General features: G+C 44.4%; 1 long non-coding RNA gene across 1 annotated transcript; it reads right to left on the bottom strand.

The window, feature by feature from the left end:
• On the bottom strand, positions 1-15,353 carry LOC135829460 (uncharacterized). Its single transcript, XR_010555830.1, has 3 exons — positions 15,246-15,353; positions 13,416-13,492; positions 1-68 (listed from the first exon to the last, which is right to left on the bottom strand). It is a non-coding gene; the product is annotated as an uncharacterized LOC135829460 (long non-coding RNA).
• Between the last annotated feature and the right edge of the window lie 8,738 nt (positions 15,354-24,091).

The following is a 24,091-nucleotide window of genomic DNA, read 5'->3' as shown; positions in this document are numbered from 1 at the left end:
TTGGTAATCCAGTAAGTCCTTCGTGTCCATAAAAAGCACTCCTCCGTTACAAACATAGTGATGTTCACCTGCAACGAAACCAAACAAATGGAAGTGTACGCATAGGTCAGTTGCCATGGAGACAGAAATGAACTCGAGACTTAAACAAAGGGAAACATATTAGCATACGAAGAGACGAAGGGAGTTGTAAATCTGATGAGTCCTTTTGTACAATCATTTCTCAAATCGGTTAAGGTTGAAAATGAGACGAAGCACAACAATGTCAATTTACACAGCATATCGGCGGTAGAATAGTGTTGAAACGTACACAGGCTAAATGATGGAGTGAGTTTCTCCAAAGAGCACAATAATTATAGCAGGGAAGGAGGGGGAGGAAATTCGGAAAAGCACTATCTTTTTCAAAAGCACCTTCTGTCTACAAAGAGCAGGCGGTAACTTGGCAATGTAAAAACCCTCTAGCACCTCTGGCTGGCATTCTCTTCATCTGTACATGCACCCATACTCCCATAGTTGGCCAAACATCGTACATTGATATCCATGCAAAATTATTCCCTGTAGTGGGCTCTGAAACCTTGTGAAAGGGCCAAATTCTGCTAAATCTAACCCGATTTTTCAAAAAAATGCCCCTGGGGAGATCCCCGGACCCACTCAAACCGCATCAACTTTGCCTGCCTTCCAGCGGGCCTGGTTCTTGACCGGTTCCAAGCGTTTTCATATCCATCAAAATTAGGGCTGAAACGATCGTGGATTTTCACGTATTGATTACTCTTTAGCTTAACGATCGAGTAATCGATTATGTATGTATGTATGTATGTATGTATGTATGTATGTATAACTCACAATCACAAGGTGATCGTAGAGGCATTAACCCTTTGCATGCTGAGCCCCTTTTCTCCAATCCACTGGCTTTCCAGCGCAATGACTCTCTTGGTGGAGCAGGCACTCACAGCTCCGAACGAAATTTATTCTCATTTCACTCCACCTTGATGGATTTTCATCGTCCTGGGCTCGTTGGAAAGATCACGACCAAGCGAATCCATCCTGGCAGCTCTCAGCTCGATAGACACATCAGGGCCACTTCCACGTCCTCTCCAAACTACTCCACCTTGCCTCGGAATGGCACAACAACTCAATTTCACATTCTTGTTCGGCTTCTTGCCCAAATTGAACAGATTTTCACAATTCAAACTGCGCTGCAAAGCTCAGATCCAAGCGCTTCATTTGATGTCCATCACGCAAGGGCCGCGCCAAAGGGAAATCCCCTGGCACGCTCCTCAACAAAAAGAAATCATGAACAATTCGCGTTCACTCTGGGCCGTGATTTTCGCGCCGCCGCTCAATGAATTCTTATCCTATCGCGAAGAACATTATATCCCCGGAAAGATGAGATCAAGACCTTTCCAACGGTGTATTGATTGTCACGATGCGTTTATGTTTGACGAAGTTACGAAAGTTTGTACACTGTACTGGTCTATGCACTGCGATATATCGCGCGAAATTGTTGCGAGGCGTCGTACGTAGTGGATCAGGTCATGCATAAAGTGCGAGTTAACTCGTACTCAGCACGCAAAGGGTTAATCAGCGAGAGAATTGTGAATGGTGTCTCTGAATCCAACTCTATCGTGTGCTGCATGAGAGAGAGCATGCAAGATTATAATCGTTAGCAAATAGAGTCATAATTCTGTGCAAACATGACTCTGTTTCCACAAACTATGCCTTCATAATACCAACAAATCTGCATTAGTGAAAGGGTAGCTCCGAAACATGGCAGTTTTGAAGTCAATTTTACCTCAGAACATGATCCATACCCCTGGCACCTGCAATGTCCTGCATGCTCCCAGCGGAAACTGATTCAAACTTCACAACACGAGAATTTACAGTACTTTCTGGACAAAAATTTAAAAAACGCAAAATAATCGTAATCGGTAATCTAAAAGATTGCTCGATCCTTAGAGTTATCAAACGAGTACTCGATTATTCAGTATGATCGTTTCAGCCGCCCTAATCATAATTCATCACTAAGTTTGTGTTAACGGAGGAAATACACGCAACTCGCAACACACAAACAGTCCTTGCTTACACCACGTACAGTAAATTGTCCACATTTTCACCCAGGAGAGCCTCATCAGTGATATCCGTGATGATGCCCTGTTCATGTGTTGCGAGTTCGGTGCACTGAACATATGACAGTTGGGTGTACTGAACATATGACAAGTTGAGTTGGGTGTACTGAACATATGACAAGTTGAGTTGGGTGTACTGAACATATGACAAGTTGAGTTGGGTGTACTGAATATATGACAAGTTGAGTTGGGTGTACTGAACATATGACAAGTTGAGTTGGGTGTACTGAACATATGACAAGTTGAGTTGGGTGTACTGAACATATGACAAGTTGAGTTGGGTGTACTGAACATATGACAAGTTGAGTTGGGTGTACTGAACATATGACAAGTTTAGTTGGGTGTACTGAACATATGACAAGTTGAGTTGGGTGTACTGAACATATGACAAGTGGAGTTGGGTGTACTGAACATATGACAAGTTGAGTTGGGTGTACTGAACATATGACAAGTTGAGTTGGGTGTACTGAACATATGACAAGTTGAGTTGGGGGTACCGAACATATGACAAGTTGAGTTGGGTGTACTGAACATATGACAATCTGAGTTGGGTGTACTGAACATATGACAAGTTGAGTTGGGTGTACTGAACATATGACAAGTTGAGTTGGGTGTACTGAACACATGACAAGTTGAGTTGGGTGTACTGAACACATGACAAGTTGAGTTGGGTGTACAGACCATATGACAAGTTGAGTTGGGGGTACTGAACATATGACAAGTTGAGTTGGGTGTACTGACCATAGGACAAGTTGAGTTGGGTGTACTGAACATATGACAAGTTGAGTTGGGTGTACTGAACATATGACAAGTTGAGTTGGGTGTACCGAACATATGACAAGTTAAGTTGGGTGTAGTGAACATATGACAAGTTGAGTTGGGTATATAGAACATAATGACAAATTGAGTTGGGTGTACAGAACATATGACAAGTTGAGTTGGGTGTACTGAACATATGACAAGTTGAGTTGGGTGTACTGAACATATGACAAGTTGAGTTGGGTGTACTGAACATATGACAAGTTGAGTTGGGTGTACTGAACATATGACAAGTTGAGTTGGGTGTACTGAACATATGATAAGTTGAGTTGGGTGTACTGAACATATGACAAGTTGAGTTGGGTGTACTGACCATATGACAAGTTGAGTTGGGTGTACTGACCATCTGACAAGTTGAGTTGGGTGTATAGAACATAATGACAAATTGAGTTGGGTGTACTGAACATATGACAAATTGAGTTGGGTGTACAGAACATATGACAAGTTGAGTTGGGTGTACTGAACATATGACAAGTTGAGTTGGGTGTACTGAACATATGACAAGTTGAGTTGGGTGTACTGAACATATGACAAGTTAAGTTGGGTGTACTGACCATATGACAAGTTGAGTTGGGTGTACTGAACATATCACAAGTTGAGCTAGGTGTACTGAATATATGACAAGTTGAGTTGGGTGTACTGAACATATGACAAGTTGAGTTGGGTGTACTGAACATATCACAAGTTGAGCTAGGTGTACTGAACATATGACAAGTTAAGTTGGGTGTACTGAACATATGACAAGTTGAGTTGGGTGTACTGAACATATGACAAGTTGAGTTGGGTGTACTGAACATATGACAAGTGGAGTTGGGTGTACTGAACATATGAAAAGTTGAGTTGGGTGTACTGACAATATGACAAGTTGAGTTGGGTGTACTGAACATAATTATGACAAGTGGAGTTGGGGGTACCGAACATATGACAAGTTGAGTTGGGTGTACTGAACATATTACAAGTTGAGTTGGGTGTACTGAACATATGACAAGTTGAGTTGGGTGTACTGAACATATGACAAGTTGAGTTGGGTGTACTGAACATATGACAAGTTGAGTTGGGTGTACTGAACATATTACAAGTTGAGTTGGGTGTACTGAACATATGACAAGTTGAGTTGGGTGTACTGAACATATGACAAGTTGAGTTGGGTGTACTGAACATATGACAAGTTGAGTTGGGTGTACTGAACATATGACAAGTTGAGTTGGGTGTACTGAACATATGACAAGTTAAGTTGGGTGTACTGATCATATGACAAGTTGAGTTGGGTGTACTGAACATATCACAAGTTGAGCTAGGTGTACTGAACATATGACAAGTTGAGTTGGGTGTACTGAACATATGACAAGTTGAGTTGGGTGTACTGAACATATGAAAAGTTGAGTTGGGTGTACTGACAATATGACAAGTTGATTTGGGTGTACTGAACATATGACAAGTGGAGTTGGGGGTACCGAACATATGACAAGTTGAGTTGGGTGTACTGAACATATTACAAGTTGAGTTGGGTGTACTGAACATATGACAAGTTGAGTTGGGTGTACTGAACATATGACAAGTTGAGTTGGGTGTACTGAACACATGACAAGTTGAGTTGGGTGTACTGAACACATGACAAGTTTAGTTGGGTGTACAGACCATATGACAAGTTGAGTTGGGGGTACTGAACATATGACTAGTTGAGTTGGGTGTACTGACCACATGACAAGTTGAGTTGGGTGTACTGAACATATGACAAGTTGAGTTGGGTGTACTGAAGATATGACAAGTTGAGTTGGGTGTACTGAACATATGACAATTTGAGTTGGGTGTACTGAACATATGACAAGTGGAGTTGGGGGTACCGAACATATGACAAGTTGAGTTGGGTGTACTGAACATATTACAAGTTGAGTTGAGTGTACTGAACATATGACAAGTTGAGTTGGGTGTACTGAACATATGACAAGTTGAGTTGGGTGCACTGAACATATGACAAGTTGAGTTGGGTGTACTGAACATATGACAAGTTGAGTTGGGTGTACTGAACATATGACAGTTGGCTACACTAGAGTTTTACAGGGTGTTAGCGGGAACGGACACGATAATTTATTTTATTTCATTTTTTCACAGTGGAATTTCAAAGTTCTTTAAAAAAAGTTGTTATTACGGTATAAGTACAAAGTTTCATTGTTTTGGAATTCACTTTCGCTATTATTAAATTTTGTTAGTGGGCACGAAACGAGAGAGCGTGGAAGCTCAGGGCCCTACGCTATGCTTTTTTGCCTTGATGACCTAGACAAAAAAAAGCATAGGGATATTTTAAATTCTTTAAACAATTCCTCTTTTTTTTAAGACATAACCTTAGATTCGAACCCGCACGATCGCGCGCCCTGCATGCATCCCCCGATACACTTCGCATACATACTAATTCTTCCAAGTTGTTTCACATTGTGATCTTGCATTTGAAAGCCCTATTTGAATATGCATGGTGGCCACCGTCTTTGATGGCACGGTACGATAAGGGATAGGTGCGGAACAGGTACGATCGAGGGTAATACGACACCGTCTCCCGCACCGTACCGTACAATCAAACACAGCTGGCCACATACAGCTGCCCGCAATATTCAAAAAGGGCTTTCAAACGCAAGATAATAACGTGAAGCAACTTGGATGAATGGGTATGAATGGGAAGTGTATGTGGGAATGCATATAGGGCGATAGTGCGGGTTCGAATCCCAGGATATGCCTGAAAAAAATAGAAGAATTAAAAAATTTATAACATCCTATGCTTTTTTGCCGTCAGATACGGATAGCGCCAGGCGTGACACAAACAAACAAACAAACAAACACACAAATTCCAAACGAGAGAGCTTGGAAGCTCAGGGCCCTACGCTATGCTTTTATGCCTTTTTGCCCAGCTCATCGTACATGTTATAAGAACTGATGGAAATGTCTTTTTCCGTTGATTGGCCACATCACTGTATTGCAAAAACGTTTCAATCGGTTTCAATATTATGAGTTAGGCAAAAGTATTTGCAGAATTTATTGCGGATTGTTATTTCTCTAATAATCATCTACTTTTGGTTTGTTCCTTCTTTTCTTTTTATCTCCTTATACTGTAAATCAACAAATTTTGGCCGATGAGAAATATAAACCTCTCTATCAGAGAGGTTAAGATGCACGTTATTTCCGACGTGACGCGCAATTTCCCGTCAAATTTGAAACCGATCGGTATTTTTGCTCTCTCATGCATCCATTGCTCAATCATGCATCATTTGCCTATATGACAAACTTTGGCCTGCGATTTACTTTGGCCGGTTGGTACCAAGCGGCGAAATCAGCGAAATTAAATCGCCAGCGAAAATTAGTTGATTTTAATACAGTAATCGGATTTTCTGGCCTTTTGTAGTAATACATGTACATTGACCTGTTGAGCCAATGACTTCGCCGAATGCTTGGTTGCCTGTGGAGCACATAACTTTACAGCCTCCTATAATACGTATCCTGTCCGACGGCAAAAGAGGCTGCAGATTTAGTTTTTCTGCGCGTCGACGGGATGTCTGCGACGCGAAAGTTCAGCTCGCGTTATTTGGCTCGCACGTCGAAAAATCAACGCGAGTGACCTGCCGGTCACGTCGAAATTTGGACATTACATAACTTCACAGTCTCCTATAATACGTATCCTGTCCGACGGCAAAAGAGGGTGCAGATTTAGTTTTTCGGCACGTCGACGGGATGTCTGTCCTGACGTTTACTGGGACCGGCGCTGACTCTGCCGATCACGGGCGTTCTGGACTCAACGGGATGTCTGTCCTGACGTTGCCTGGGACCGGCGGACTCTCCCGATCACGGGCGTTCTGGAGTGGATGGGATCTCTCTTCCGACGTTTCCTGTGACCGGCGCTGAATCGCTCGTTCACGCTTATTTTGGAGACGACGGGATCTCTCTTCCAAAGTATGTTAATGCTGACGCATCCTATCACCTATTCGGCGTCTATTCTAATTCAATTTCCTCCTCGTCTCCCTATTTCATTCCAAATCTCCCTCTACATCAGGGAGTCGTATACATACTACGACGAATATTGGTACGGTACGGGACAGATACAGGAGACCGCAAATATTGTGGACAGCTGTTATGTACGAGGTGATTAGCAAAAATTTTACACGTTTGTAAACTCGCCCTGCATTCATAGCCAATGCCCTTTTTTCATGACTTATAGTAGTTTACATGGCAGAATAGTCTATGACTCATATCGTGCCATCACAGTTCAACTTCCCCAACAGCAATGAAGACTTTCCTAGCTGACCCAAAATAGGTCGTTTTTTCAGTCCTCAAAATACTTGTATATTTTTTTACATGTGTGTAAACCACAGGTAACATACCATAACAAGGCTATATGGAAACCTACCCACCCATATATAGGTACCCCACTACACAAATAACACAAATAGTGTCCAAACAGAACACAAATCCGTGCACTTTTCAAGTGCAAACTTGAAAACTGACTGACACACCACACTCACAGCAGGAGCAAAATCACCGTCTCGCCATTAAACTTGAAAATAAAGAATGCCAACCTGGTGCCAGGACAAAAAGTAATCATCTGACATCAGGCAAGCAACATCCAAGCATCAGCACACTGTGATCACATACAGAATCAAGGCAAAGCAGAAAGCCATAACAGAGGTGGACAAGTACTGGCACCATTGATCACACACACTCAACGGAGAGGAGCACTATTAAAGGACGCTGTGCTCACTGATATTGCAGAGGCCTGCCGAACTGTGCATGTGGACGGAGGATTCGCAGCTGGGAGGGAAGCAGTGTACGGTGTATCCTCTGCGGCAAACGAGTCGAAAGATGGCCGAGAAGATGAAGCAGAAACAGGTCCGCTTGCAACTGTGCTGGCGGCAGTCAAGTGGCTGGTAGCAAGGCTAGCATCTCCAGCTGGGGCATCATAAAACAATGATGCCAGCTCTTGGAGCTTGGTCTCAGATTCACTGGCATCGGATGCATTCAGCTTGACACGCAGAGCCTCCAATAGAACAGCATTGGTCTCATTGCCTCGGATGTCCGGAGTCTGAGTCAACAACAGCAAAGCGGAGAGGTGCTTCTTGTGAAGTTTCTTGATGGCTGCATCAACACCAAGGCTTCGTGCTTCCCAAAGAATTTTCGCAGCAGCTTTTGCATCACGCTGACGCTGCTGTGCAAGCTGCTTATCGCGGGCTGATTTCTTTTCTGCTCGTTCTTTGCGAAGGGTCTCTTGATCTTGCTTCCTCTTGAATCTCTCTTCCAATTTCGCACGACCTGCACCATATGTTAAGGGACCGAGCATGAAGTCCTCTCCACCTAAACGCATGGTATCAAAGTCGACAGGTGCATCTGAATCGCCCGAGTCATTCGAATCAGATTCATCATCGATAGCGGCAATATCTGCAGACGCAACGCTGGGAATGACAGGCGTGGAAATAATACCTGCCGTCGGCACGCTTGCAGCAGCAGCATCAGCAACAGCAGAAGAAATACCAGACTGCGTGGCAACATTTGTAGCATCAGTGGCAGCAGCAACACTTGACGTAGAAGGAACATTGGCATTGGTGCCTTGAAGCGTTGCGTTGGCTGCTGTTGAAGACAGACTGGAATTGCAAGTGCTCCCTCGCTGATGAAACCGCTGGCACCGTGCATCCAAAACAGCATCAGCAGAACCGACACCTTCAAGCCTTTTCGCAGCTGCTTCCTCTTTTGCCTTCAAGTCCCAGTACAGCTTGCGGTTGCAAGCCTTTGTCGCTGAGTCAAAGCCTATTTCCTTCCATCCCTTGCGGCTGACATCAGGATGGAAGGCTTGCTCCCATGGCACTTTGATGATTGTAGGCATATCATCTGATGACAATCTTGGTGGCTTTCCATCCATAACCTTGGTGATGAGAAGGTCGCTCTTGGCCTGCTTAGCTTTCCTCTTAAACATGGGAAAGTTGGCGACATCAGCCACCTGAGACACATGGCTGGTGTGTGGCACACGTAATTGTATTACCGACCCCACCTCCTCAGCTGCACGGACCATAGGTAGGGTTGTATGTGCTCCGTAGCCATCACAGAGGCCGTATGCTCGCTTGCCCTCTTTCTTGGGCAGGCATGGTCCAACGACGTGCCGCATCCACTGTGGAGCAAGGTCGTAGGTGAATCCACCAGATTGGTGCGGATAGAATTGGCATGGGTAGCCTTCACGTGTCACAGGGTTGATGATGGTGGAGCGAGGTGGGTCTTTAAGAAGAGCCAACTGAATGCCTTGGGATGGTGGAGTAGCACACCCTGGCAGCGAATCTCCAGACATGAAAGAGCCTCCAGTCAGCGTCCAACGAATGTTTGACTTGTTGGCCACACACTCTCCACAGTCATCGGCGTCAATAACCATCGTCTTTTCCGTTGGACCCTTGCCATCGTCCGTTTGGTCCAGGGAAAATCCAGTCTGATCCCATTCATAAACCAGGTCTGGGTCTGTGACGTGGAACATAGCGTCGTATGGCAGCTCTGGATCAAAGTTGTCATTTGCAACAGCCACGCCACACTCGATCATGCCTTCCATGACAACTTTATACCAATTGCCCAGATGTTGAGCCGTTGTCCAGCGAGCACGATCCATTTCCAGGCGGGTTTGGTTTTCACCTTGATCCCCCACCTCCGACGAAAAGAATAATACCAACCATAGCGCACTTCTGCATATTTGAAGTCTGCAGCATATGGTGTGCCCTGGATCAGGTAATTGGCAGCACCTATCAGAAGAGACTTCCCGGCCTTCAACTTAAGGGCGCGCAGCATCTGAACATACTTGGCCAACTCATGCTCAAAGCGATAAGGGATCTTGGACTTGATACCAGCTTTTAGCGGAGTGGCAACAACCTGCTCAACATTGGCCTTGGCCTCTTTGTACTTGGTATGCAGCGTCATATGCGATACGCCTACTCCTAAGCTGGCCAGCAACTTCGATGCACGGCGACCATCAGCAGGCAAAACAGAACGCAGCATCTGATCAACAGCCCACTTATGCCTTCCCTGTACAGACCTGCAGTACCATGAGAGCCATAGTGAACAGAATCACCAAGCCGTGTGCACCTCTCAAGAAGGGCTGTCTTGACTTTCTCCATGCTCTCTGGCGTGTCAAAAGGGTCAGAGTTCGTTGCTGCACTAGCCTGTGCCATGCTGGGAATGACAGGGTCAGGAAGTCGACCATCACAGACATCAATTAGCACTCCTGACAAATCCATCTCACGTTCATATTTATAGAAGAGCTGCCGACTGACTCCAAATGCGGCAGAAGCTTCGGATTTGGAACTAAACTGCGCCTTAGTGCCTGGCGAATAGAACGCCCTTATAGCCAAATATGCTCGTTTCTGCCCGTTTGGGTTTGGCGTCTGTGTGGGGCCTGTGGCCGTCGAGCGCTCTACAGGGGGCGAGTTCTCATCGGAACAGCCGTCAGGGATCCTATCAGCAGCCGCGGTTGCCGATCTAAGCTGCATACGCGACCTGGTCTCTTCCATATCGTGCTGGTTTACACTATTGTTACAGCAATTTACTACACACAACGAAATACTGAGGCCTCGTCACGGCATGGCGAAGTTGCAGAAACAAAAACTTCGGCTGAAACACGACCTACACTGATAACACTAACGGAATACCTAATCGAATGTCAAAGATTACTTCCTCCAGGAGATGTCTCGACGACAACAAAATTTAGTTTACAGAAAATGTAAAAAAATCTCCAATGTAAAATTTTTGCTGATCACCTCGTACAATCCTGTAGAGCCTTTGTAGTCACAGATACGGGACAGATACGGGACAGGTACGGGATAGCTCCAGCCGTGACACAAACAAACAAACAAACAAACCAACAAACAAACAAACAAACACCAAATTAAAGCTGTGTGGACCCTGGCTAGCGCCAGACGTTACTGAAGTAACGTCTTCTGCATAGCTACGGGAATAACTACATTTGTACCAAACTAAATTGACCTCTTTTGAACGTTCAGGGTGATAGACCCCGACCGAAAACGAAATTTAGTACGTAACAAACCTGCTGGTGGAGTGATCTAACGAAAGATTTCGTGAACGAAAATTTGTACTTGTACAGTACAGGTCTACTCTCCATATAACGTAATCTCTGGGACCACGCACAAATTATGTTATATCGAGAGTTATGTTATGTAGAAAACCGTGTGTAAAATACAAGATGCACCTCAAAATGAAGGGTATTACAAAGCGGGTTTAACCGTGCAAACATATACACACTGTACCACCATCGACATCAGATACCATCAATGCCGCAGAATATATGCACAATAGGACTAAACTGGCTAGCTACGGCTACAGCTTGATCGTACCGCGCACGTGAATCTACGTTGTATCGAGAGTGCGCACGTCGGGGACCGCGCCACAGGGTGCGTTATGCCGAGGTTTACGTTATGTAGCACCAACGCATATGGCCGATTGGTTTGCAGGCCTGCCTGCGAATCATGAGGTCCCGAGTTCAAGACCCGCGCTGGTAGCAGGAAGCGTGTAAAAAGACTTTTTACGCGTGTTGAACTGCGCCGACACCCACGGTCAACTGGGTACTCACAGCTCGGAGTGAGAATAACAAGGATGCAGTTTACAGGGTTATGGGCCGTTACACGCCCGATTGGTTGAGAGACTAACCTCCTCTCCCCTGACTCACTTGTGAGGTCTGCATTCGCCACTAAGGTTAACAGGCATAGTGGTGGCCTGCGGATGCGAAGGCTAGTTTGTGTGTTTCTGAACATTCAAGCGATGCCGACGCGGATCCCGCGAATATTATTATTTATTATTAGGACTAAACTGCCTAGCTGCAGCTACCGCTTGATCGTACCGCGCACGTGAATTTATGTTGTATCGAGAGTGCGTACGTCGGGGACCGCGCCGTAGCGTGTGTTATGTCGAGGTTTATGTTATGTAGGATTATGTTGTGTAGAACAAAATTTGTATGGGAGTGATGCTGTTTCGGCACGGGATTTGATTATTTTACTTACTAGCGAGGTTTATGTACAAGTGAAAGTTGTTATATCGAGAGCAGACCTGTAGTGGGTAGTCCTTTTTTGTGAATATCGTTCTTTTGCCCTTTTTGAGCTTTTCTAGCTGAAAAAGTGCTAAAATCTGTTTGCTTATGCATGCGATCACAGTTTCGGAGTGCTCGATGGGCCTTGGCACGCCGCTTTTTTGGGGGGGGGGGCAACAAGTTGGTGAAGCTTGTACTTTTGTACACAATGCTGTAAAAGTGTTTTTTTTACTTTACTTCATGTTTTGCCTTTCGTGGACTCATAATTGGATGAGTGCGTATTTCTTTCTCAGCTTGGGTTCATGTGAACGTGTAAAATGGCCAAGCTTCACTGAAAAAAGAGCACTTTTGCCTGTTTTCAATGAAAAAGAGCACTTTTTCAGCATATTTTGAGGGACGCGAAAAACACTAAGTGCGAATTAAAAGAGCATCTTTGGGAAAGGGCTAGTAGTGGACCGCACCATTTTTTTCCTACAAAGAACACAAACCCGGCTCAGACAAAAAAATAAGAACATAAAAGAAAACAAAGTTGCATGCAGGGAGAACGAAGACCATAGCTTAGTGTTTAGAGCATCGCTGGCTTTTTTATTTTTTTATTTATTTGGAACACAGCCCAGTGTGGTTACAAGTGAGGGTACCTGGTTCGAGTCCTGATGGTGAGTCATTTTTTTCTTCAGACTTTGTTTCTGTCTTTCCCTCAAACAATTGAATACCTTAGACAGTAGTGTTATGACGTAGTTCATAAAATGTTTTTTGTTTTGTTTTGATATTGTTTTTTTCCTTTGAATTGAGTTCATTGATTGAGTTCGGTGAGAATAATTTATTTTGTTTCATAAAGTTTTGATTTGAAGTTCTGTTTGGTTTGGGTTTGAAAATCTTTATTTTTACACATGCATTTTTCTTATTCTTCTCCAATGTCGTATTGCATTTTAATCCATTGTGTTAATTTTTCAATTTAACATTTGCCCGTTAAGAACGGTTGAAAAAGTCATGCTTTATCGTTGTGTAATATTGTAATGACCGCTGGAAATCAGTTTTATCCACCTGAATTGTTTTCCAGACTGTTCGGACTCACATGTACTTGCAAGTAAATTTGTGACCTATATGAAGGTCATTGAGTACTTCATAGAATGTTTCATTTTGCGTTTTGTTGTCGACATAATTATGTGAAAAAGCCATCACAAATCTGACATTGGAACTAGACTACAATGTGCCTCAAAGTTGACTCGAGGTACGAAGTACACTACAAAGTCTTTTGCTAATATGGGACACAGTGGGGAGCCATGGCAACAGGTTGATAATGTTAATTTCCCCGCACCCGAAATTACAGAAATGTAATGTAATGGAATATTACAATTGTCATTGCAAGTTCTGAGCAAAAGGATAGAAAATGACACTGAATATCTTTTAGGTTTTTAAAGTCTTACCTTCAGCACAATTTATTGTGTGCAGCATTGAAGCCAACACACATAGTGCAAGCAATAAAATAGATCCCATCTTCCACCTGTTAACAGTACATGCAAAACAATGAACTGGAGTTGTTGCAAAGTAGAATCCAAGCCGCTGAATAGCCAACAAGATCATATACATGTAGAACAGCCAACATCACAACTGGAAGTTGCCAATTGCATTTCCCTCAAAAAGCTAGCTGACGATCGGTAGAAAAGAGTGCTTGAAGAGTGGCAAAATGCAGTACTAAAGTTTGGTAAGGTCATACCACTTTGCACTGTTCTGTTCTTGCTTATTTGGCACATATGCTAGTTATTCGAGTGTAGATACGCTGCATCAGAATATCTTCTATAAAAACTTACTTAGGGTGCGTTCTTAAATTCTCCAGCTTCTAGAAGAAGAAGAAAAGAGAAGTCGAAGAAACTGGGATTCTTCAAGAACGGGTCTCGAAGAATTCGGAGATATTTTGCAGATGTCAAGCAAAATGGAGCGCCAAAGGGACCGTGATCTTGAGTGCCACGAAAATTGTATGCGCTGTGCGTATGCGAAAAGGGAAATGCGTACACTCATGATCAACACGTGGCTTTTAGCCTAGTTCGCATGCGCTGATCCGAAACCGCGGGAATCTCCGAGTTTCAACCACCTCTAGCTCTGAAGCTTGGAGAGCTTCGAGAGCTTTGGAGAGCCTCCTAAAATTCGGAGAGGATATAAGAACAGCTCTCGAACTTTTCGGAGAGTCTCCAACTTTTCCCAGAGGATTTAGGAAGGCACCCTTAGTGCATCCCTTTCCATTTAAGAAGGGGTAGTGATCGTGATTGAACATATTGGCGCCATGTGCGTACACTCCACTAACTCATGGATAGGGCCGAAATAAACACAGTCTCTCAGTAATCAAACGTTCTTGATGGTAACGAGTGAATGAAATAATATTCTTTATTACTGCAACTCCCTGTTTTGCTGTTTGTGCTTGCGTTTGCAAGCATTGTCTGCTCCTGTCAGGTCACAAGAAAATCTACCACTGAATGGCACTGATACACAAGTACGTCACGGTACACAAAGGGTTTGAAAAAGATAAAAATTAGGTTTCATTTCTTCGGTCATTCCCAGTACCAGCCTATACCCTGGACGATGTCCGCCAACATTCCTGTATAGTATCGATAATCGAGTTTGAAGTTTTGTTTTGTTGGTGAGGTACAGGTATGCAGCAGCAACGAAGCCCCTCCGCGCATTTTCATTCCGCTCGGAATGAGACCTCATTCCACTTTTTCTTAGGAATCGCCAGAAACGATTCTGCCCCCTTCATTCCGCGACCGGAATCGGAATTGCACCGAACAAACGCTTTCGAGTGTATCAAAAAAAAAACCGCTCCGGAGCCAAAACACGGCGGAATGACTTTGGAATGGTGGCGGAATGGCACCGAACAAACGCAACCTTATAGAGGGGCCAGATAGACGGCACATTGAGGTACATGCACAAGCTAATCCTCTCCCTGCTCGGACAGAACACCTATTCTCATATACATTCACAAAACGAATAGAACTTAGAGGCCGTCCGTAATTATCGAACGTTTTTCACCAAACGAATTATTTTAGTTTAGACCCAACCTCTCCCTCCCTCCCCCTCAGAACGTAAAAAAAAGTTTGACATATTCATGCATAATACAACAAAAGTTGCAAATGTGTAACTGCTCCTATGGGCATGCACATGTGTCAATGTTTATTGAAACGAAATTGGTCAACCCCTCCCACCCCATAACGAAATTATATCGTTTTGTGAAAAAAGTTCGATATTTATGGACGACCCCTTACCGCATAGATAGCAGATCCACTCCAAGACAACTCCTCAAAGTCCAGTGTAGTCAAACCTCCCTCTAGCGATACAAGAAAGCAACTGAGAAGGGTGACTGAAGGTGAAGCCCTTATAACTGAGCTCATGCGCCGCGGGTTGCGTGGGTCGCGGTTGGGCGGAAGCGCGATTCAATTTGCGTCCGGAAATGGCCTCGCAAATCTCGCAATGCGCTGACCCCTGGGAAAATCGCGATTCAATTTGCGTTCGGGAATGGCCTCGCAAATCTCGCATGCAATGCGCTTTCCCCTGGGAAAGTCGCGATCCCGCGGCCGCGTTTTTTCCGCGGTTATTTGCGATTTTAAAAGACCGCGTCTGCCGCGATTTTCCCGCGTTTTTTGAACTTTTTTGTTGTACTACACGTGCACACAAGCCTTGCTTGGTAGTTTAACATGTTTTTCGATTTTGGCAGCATGTTACAAGGCGAGGACGCGTACGTATACGTAGTTCTCCTGACTACAGCCATAACCCGGTTGGCAGAGTCCAGACATGTTTTTCGATTTTGACAGCATGTTATGTTATACCAAGAGTCCATGGACTCTTGGTTATACGCATCCCATATTTGGATCTCGACCCCTGCATGCATTAGTTCATACACACTTCATTGCACCATTACCCCCTACCCCTGCATGCAGTAGTTCATACACACTTCATTGCACCATTACCCCCTACCCCTGCATGCAGTAGTTCATTATAGCAATAAAAACTGCTTCATGGCAGTTTTCTAAAAAAAGTTATTGTGTTCTAGTCCATGGACCACGTCTAAAAAGTAAGAAATTAACGAAATGTGATAGCCGAAAATTAAAATTTCACACAAAACCTCACAATAATCACAACACTTGAAATGCTGCTTTCAACACTAAACTTGTACTGCACCAACAATTGGCAACATGCATGTCATGCATGCATAGGAAAGAGGATCACGAGGGGAAAAGGTCTTCTACATGTAGCTTTTCATTCTGTGTGTGATTATTGTGAGGTTTTGTGTGAAATTTTAATTTTCGGCTATCACATTTCGTTAATTTCTTACTTTTTAGACGTGGTCCATGGACTAGAACACAATAACTTTTTTTAGAAAACTGCCATGAAGCAGTTTTTATTGCTATAATTTCTTTTGTTTTTTCTGTCACCAATCAATGGAATGCCCTATACTATATCAATATGTAAATTTAAACTAAACTTTTTTTAGAAATCTGCCATGAAGCAGTTTTTATTGCTATAATTTCTTTTGTTTTTTTTCTGTCACCAATCAATGGAATGCCATGATTACAAACCTTCACATCATATCAAGACTCTTGTACAGATTATCGCCCATTTGTTCGTTCATGCTTAACCTTTCTAGGGGCTCCCGTAAGAAGACCATAGGTCTGTGGGAAACACCCTAGTAAAATAAATAAAATAATAATAATAATAATAATAGAGTACATAAACGGTTTATGTACTCTTGATCATATCAATACCGTATTATACGCCTTGATCTGCAAGCCTTTTCTTGCAGAAAATGGCATAGCATGTTCTTCTACGGGAAACATGTGAGTACGTAGTGGTGGACCGCCGTGATACTTTTTTTATACGAAGGTCATTCTGTGCATGTTGCTGTAGCAGAATTTCATGACTGTCTTAATCGTCTTGCCTTTCAGATATTTCAGATTTCCCCACCCTCGATCAGATTTATTTGAGAAATGTAACCAGGTGCGTGTCGCAGATGTTTTTTGTTGATTCTGTGTTTAAAATGGTTTGTAATCAAGGGTTTTCGTGATAAGGTCATCCTGCATCATATTGCACTGAAATCGTAATCCTGTTGATGTCGATAGAACTTTTGGAAGTAGTTCAATGACTTCAAACTGTTAGTCCACGATATTCTAAAACAACACAGCAAAGGAGGAACAATAAACATGTATTAAAATGTAAACAAAATACATTGCTGAGTCCGACACCTCGTTCCAACAACTACACTGATCCTGAGGATAAAAGGGGCAAGGCTATGGTTGGAGGTACTGAGAGATAAACAAGGCACTCCATAATAATAAAATCTTACACATCTTTTGGTGAGTATGAATGATATCCAGTCGAACCTCTTTAGGACGAACACCAAGGGACCGATGGTATTAACTCTGTGAGTTTGTCTTAACCTATTTATAACCAGTGAATACAATTATTTCTCCAATAGACATACGAATAGATTTCTTCTACAGCGAAAGATTCTAAGCCACACCAACTCATTGACTCGTCTCGTATGAAACAAATGAGTCGTAGAGAGGTTCTGCAAAACGAAAATGCGTACAAACTTTCGTTCTACTTCATGAAGTGCGAAACTTCGCACGAACTTTCGCAACTTTGGACACGAAACTTGCAGGGAACGCGAAATTAACTGTCGTAGGAAAATTCGTGAGATCGGGTCATGGCGTACGTGCACTTGGCCCGCGCAAACTACCAAATGTGCAGAACGCAAAATTCGTACACACTTTCGCAAGGACTGTCGCGAAACTTCGTTCGAATTTTCGTTTTGCAGAACCTCTCTACTGAACCTTTCTTCAGAAACATGACGGCAACTGAAACAGCAACAGAGAAAGTACGATACATGTGCAGCACATTCTTGCAGGTACATGTACTACAAACAGATTGCAGATCGTAATTCTTGCTTTGGCGGCACGAAACTTTATTTGGGGCAGTGCAATCTCGGCGGTACTCACAAATAATAAATCAAACAGCCCAGACTCGAGTAAACAAATCCAATCATACAAGTACGAGATCTTCACGAGACGAGACTGCACCCATTGGCTTGTTTCGTATGAAGCAAACAAGTTTACTGAACCTATCCAGAATGGAGATTTTCCCTGATATGCGAATTTATTTTGCAAATTCGGTCAATGGGTCCTTGAACCTTTCCCTCCAGATTGGGAACTGCCAACGATAGTATGCCACTGACCAGTGCCTTACTTGTAACGTACCAATGTACAATGAATATGAGTATTTCGACAACACATCTAACATACCGGTAAGCCTTACCGTCAAGAAGGTGAACTCGCGTTCTTCGTACACTGTAGACAAGGGCAAAGAGATAAAAATGGATCTAAATCCGAATAAAATCAGCACACGTTTCCGTAAATGAAAGGGTGAGCATAAGCAAATGAATCGAAGGAAACCGGTCAACTCAGAGATCACCTGTCATTGAATATTCCGTAAAAGGAGGCCTCGACAGCAGAAAAGCTCACCTGTCATCGAGTATTCCGTAAAAGGAGGCCTCGGCAGCGGAAAAGCTAAATAATTTAGAAAAGAGATCCTGTCAGCTTTTCCATTATTTATTGCATTCCGCCCAAAATCAGCACACTTTTCGTAAATGAAAGAGTGAACACAAGCAAATGAATCAAAGGGAACTGGTCAACTCACCTGTCAGTAATATTCCACGAAAGGAGGTCTCAGCAGCACCGAAACGAAATAAGCCAGGCCAGGAGTCGAAATATCCGAAACAGCTCATACAAGAAGCAGTTCCAAAGAAGGAAGTTAGTTCCTTGCGCATGTACATCCGACCGAACACGGACTGCACTGCAACACAATGTCTGCCGTGCACGTGCACAGCACGCGGCTACCACCCGCTGGTAGATCTAATACCGAGCACCTTACGTAGAGACTTACGTAGCCTAAGTGAAATACCGAGCACCTTACGTAGAAAGTTACGTAGCATAGCGGTGTCGTTTTTCTTGCCATGTGAACACAATAATAGAAAAGCTGACAGGATCGCTTTTCTAAATACACACTTCATTGCATCATTACCCCCTACCCCTGCATGCAGTAGTTCATGCACACTTCATTGCACCATTACCTGATTACCCCCTACCCCTGCATGCAATAGTTCATACACACTTCATAACCCCCATAATTGCACCATTACCCCCTACCCCTGCATGCAGTAGTTCATACACACTTCATTGCACCATTTCCCCCTACCCCTGCATGCAATAGTGATACACATTTGTAGCACCGTACACACTTCATTACCTCCATATTTGACCCATTACCCCCTACCCCTGTATCCGCTGCCCCTGCATGCAATAATTAGTACCATACACATTTGTAGCCCGTTTTCCCTCCTTCTTAGGCACCGGGCAAATATGCTCGAAAAATCACCCATCATGCTTTCTCGCAATTCTTACAATACAGCCAATTATGCCTGAAACCATGCCGATAATTCCCGGAAATGCTCATAAATTTAAGCTTGAAATTCGGTTTTTCTTCGTATCCCAACACATGCCCGTGGGGAATTTGAAAAATAAGTTTACGTCTAAAATCTTTAGGAAATTTAGATGTTTGGTGCTCCTAAAACACCATGTGTTCCACGACATCCATAGCCTTAGTGATGATTATGCGCTAACTACCACAGGATTACCGGTACTTTTCCTCGGTAAGGAATGGTCATAAATAGGCACCGGGTAAATATGCTCGAAAAATCACCCATCCTGCCAATTATTCCCGCGAAACCACCGATAATGCTGATGTGATTTTTGCACCCTAAAATGCTTGATTTAGTGCCGGCATATTTGCCGGGTCCCTACTCCTTCTAGCCCCTGCACATAAAACCAACGTACATTTGATCTAAGTGTACGTAGTCGGGCTATACACATTAGGGAGGTTTAGTCCCACGTAATCCGTGGGTACTTTACGTGGGTGTACCACGTGATACTCAATGACCCACGTACAGACGTTTTCTGATTCACGACATACCGTGTATTATTATATGGAGGCTCGAAAATCAGAATGGAGCGCATTGTGCGAGCTGTGAGGGTGCTCAGCTGAAGAAGTTTCCGAAGCACGAAATCAAAATATTAGATGAGCTTCTAAGGCCGGGGTAGCTTCGTCTTTGACCAGTTTTGGCCTTTAGCTTTATGCTTTTGTTTGTTCCGTGTGACCAAGAGTACATAAACGTATGTACTCTTGGTGTGACTAAACACAACATTGCAACGTGGGTGCCCTTCATCCACTTCACGTGGATCACCCACGTACGCGTTTCCGTTACGTGGGAACTAAACCTCCCTATTTAGAAGAGCGATCCTGTCAGCTTTTCTCGGGAGGTTCTGCTCTACGTGTTGGGAACGCGACGCAAAGAATCACGCGAACTTTCTTCGCGTTCCCGTAACGTAAAGAAATGCTGTTCTGCTCTACGTTTCACCGAGAGAAGTCACGTGGAATGTGTACTGGGAATTTCCCCTTCCATATTTGGCAGTTTTCTGCATGCAGTTGCAGTTGCAGTTGGTTGATCGATACCAAGAGTACATTATAGCAATAAAAACTGCTTTATTATTATTATTATTATCAAATTTTTGATAGGGCAATCCCCACAGGCCTAAGGCCTTCTTACAGGGTACCCTAGAAATGAAAGTAGTGAATTACGGAACTGATTAACTGATTCAGGACACGAAACACTAAGATATAGAGTTTGAACTGATAGCGCACAGACAAAGGGAGAATGTGATGGCGTGCATTAACAAGGGATACGTCAGAAAAGCGAGGCATACTGAACACAATGCGTAGAGCTCTATTACTAAGACGGACTAGACGGTCATGAAGAGTTACTGACAAGCAATGAGCAAATGAGTTACTCCCATACTCGAGTACTGTCTGAATGGAACAAATGTAAAATGCACGCTTCGCAGTTACCGTCATGTGATCTCGGACCTTTCTGAACATGGCTAACTTACTTCCAACTTTCCGCTCTAGTTGGCTAACGTGCTCTCCGAAGGAGAGATGTTCGTCGAGTACAACGCCAAGGTATCGAATGTGTGCACTAGGGTTGATTGTGACCTCACCCAGCTGTAGGGCGACGCTGGGGTCAAGGGGCTTGCACTTTGACCTGAACACGACAAACTGCGTCTTGGAAGGATTCAGCAGTAAGCCTCTGGCCGCCAAGAACTCTTTCACTTTGACAATGTCTTCCGTCAGCTCCTTGCACAACTGTTCAACGTTCTTGCCAGCTTTGTAAAGAGAGACATCGTCCGCGTACTGTCGAGCCTTGCAGTGCTGGGGTACAGAGGGGAGCTTTCTGACTGACAGATTGAAGAGAGAGGGCCCCAAGACGGAGCCTTGCGGAACCCCCCTGTTGCTGCTGTATTCTAGGCCGTGTTGTGTCTTGGTGACTACACGTTGCTTCCTGTGGGTAAGGTACCTACAGAACCACTGCAAGGCAGTACCACCGACACCGATCTCCAGAAGTTCACTCAGTAGAACGGCATGACTAACTGTGTCGAATGCCTTAGACATGTCTAGAAAGGCAGCTACGACATAATCACCTTTGTCCAAGGAGAGCATCCAGTCGTTGATCACGGGGGTGAGCAAGTCCTCGCAGGAGTGGCCTCTGCGGTAGGCAAATTGCTCAGCAGGTAGGGGTACCAGTGGTGGTGGTGCATTATAGATATAGTACATTAGTTGGTCGTGTACAATATGTTCCAGTAGCTTAGACATGTGGGACAGGAGTGATATTGGTCTATAGTTAGATGGGACTGACTTATCTCCACGCTTGTAGATAGGCCGCACATTTGCTAGTTTGTAAGTCGATGGAAAATCGCCAGATGTAAGAGACATGGTAAATAGTTTGGCCAAAGATGGGGCGATCTCATCATTGATGAGCTTGTAAGCCTGGGCGGGGATGTTATCAGGTCCTGTGGCTTTACGACTGTTCATTCTCTGGATATGGAGTTGGACTTGTGGAACAGTGACTGGTGTGAACTGTGTCAGTGAGTATTCCGATAAAGGGCCATTGGGAGTGCGTAGTGTACTGCCAGAAAGTGATGTATCGTTGACAACGTCTGTAAATGTCTTTGTGATGTCGGCTACTTCGGCAGCAGGTTCCTGGTTGATTTTAATTCTACCCAGTAGATTGTTCATGACACTCCATTGCTCTCTTGGGTGGTTTCGATGATTGATTAGTTGTTGCTGGAAGTATGTAGACCGTTTCTTCCTAGTCAAAAGTTTGCATTGTCTTCGTAGAGTTCGGAATTGTTGCAGCAGGTCTGGGCGATCAGGACGTTTTATCATTGCACGGTGTGCTCGTTTACGCTTGAATAAAGTCTGCCGGAGCTCATCGTCTATCCAAGGCGATGGAGTATAGCTCTTCTTGGCGTTAACGGTCTTTAGTGGGCAGTACTCATTCAAGGCATCACTGACTGCATCCTGCCAGTGTTCAGTATAACTATCTAGAGACATCTGTGATGAACTGCGTGTGATCTGCTGGTGGAGAGTAGACATATGCTTAGCAGCTGTCTCTTGGAATTGCTTGATCTTCAACGTGCGCAGCGGTGGCTTTCGTACTTGTACCTGTCTGTTTGTCTTGAGTGTGCTGGTGGTAGCATGGATAGTGTAGGTCACACGAACAAGTTGGTGATCGGAAATATCACATGGAATAACATTGCAGTCTTTGTAAACCAGTTCATCCCTGCCTGGTCTTGCAGTGGACGTGGTGGAGGAGGAGCTTGAGATCTGTGCTAGGTCTATGGTTGTTGCACTGGGGAGTCTAGTTGGTGACGTGACAACGTTTCGGAGATCAAAATCAGAGCAGAATGTTCGTAGGTGAGGGTAGTGTGCGTGACTAGGGTCTTGGACATTGACATTGAAATCGCCTAGAATTATGCACGCGGAGGAGGCCGGTGTACAATCCAGTATGTCATCAGTTAGGCTAGATAGGCTTTGCCAAAATGCCACAGGTACTGTTGGAGCTCTATATGCACAGAGGATAGTGAGAGGCTGGGGGTGAATGTTCACGTGTACTGCGAGGGCTTCAATGGGAGAGGAGTGATGTAGTGCTCGATTATCAAAGCCTTCTCTTACGTATATACTGACACCACCTCCTCTCTTTGAGTTCCGATCAAGTCTATGCATGGTGTATCCAGGTACTGTAATACATATGTCAGGTACACTGTCGGATAGCCACGTTTCCGTTAACGTTAATATGTCTAAATCGTGAGCATGCATGAGTGCTTCAATTTCATGTAATTTATTATACAGGCTACATACATTGAGGTGAGCGATACTTAGCTTTCGTGCTGACGTTTGAGGGGATGCCCTGGCAGTATCCTATTGGGTGACTGTGTTGAGGAGACGGGTGATGTCGTCTGATGACAGCGGTGCACCATTATTGATAATCTTGTCACGGGGGAGGTGACATCGTACACCTTTGTCGCGAAGAGCTCGAAACTTCGGGACTAAGTCCTTCCGTCGTCGTTGTTCTTGTCGGGTTAGGTCGTGCTGGATGTAGACGTTGTCTCCTTTGTATTTTGCTGACGTTTTGTTGCGTAGAAGTAAATTCTTCCCCTGTGGGGACAACACCACTCGCACGAGACGAGGCGCTGGTTTTGCCCCAGCAAGTGAGCCAGATGTTTCATCCCGTGGCCGTGATGAATGGCTGGGGCCAAGCCGGGCTGCAGATTTGATGTCCTCTGGAGCGAGTTGTGGGGCGAGGGTGCCGATTATGGCAGACAGGTTCTCCGATGGGAGCTCCTGTACGCCGCGAAGGATGACATTGTTTACTCTGTTCTGCTGCTCACTGGCCTCCGCAACAAGGTCACGCAGTGTCTCCTCAGACAGTCCGTATTTGGAGCTTGCAGCAGAATTTGGACTGGCGGCAGGATGGCTGGCAGTGATGTCGGCAAATGTTTTCTTCATCTCGACAATGGCGGACTTGGCGCCATTGTCCGCCTTGCCAACATCGTCATTACATTTCTCTACTGCTGCCTTCAGCCTACGGTTCTCCGCTGACAAGCGGTTGATGTCTTGGCGCTGCTCGTCAAGTCTCTTTTCAAGGCTGTCCAGTCGTGGTCCC

This window comes from Sycon ciliatum, chromosome 13, assembly GCF_964019385.1.
Source record: "Sycon ciliatum chromosome 13, ocSycCili1.1, whole genome shotgun sequence".
Taxonomy (NCBI): domain Eukaryota; kingdom Metazoa; phylum Porifera; class Calcarea; order Leucosolenida; family Sycettidae; genus Sycon; species Sycon ciliatum.
Note: the sequence above shows the minus strand (reverse complement) of the source record. Positions and strands in the feature narration are given on the sequence as shown.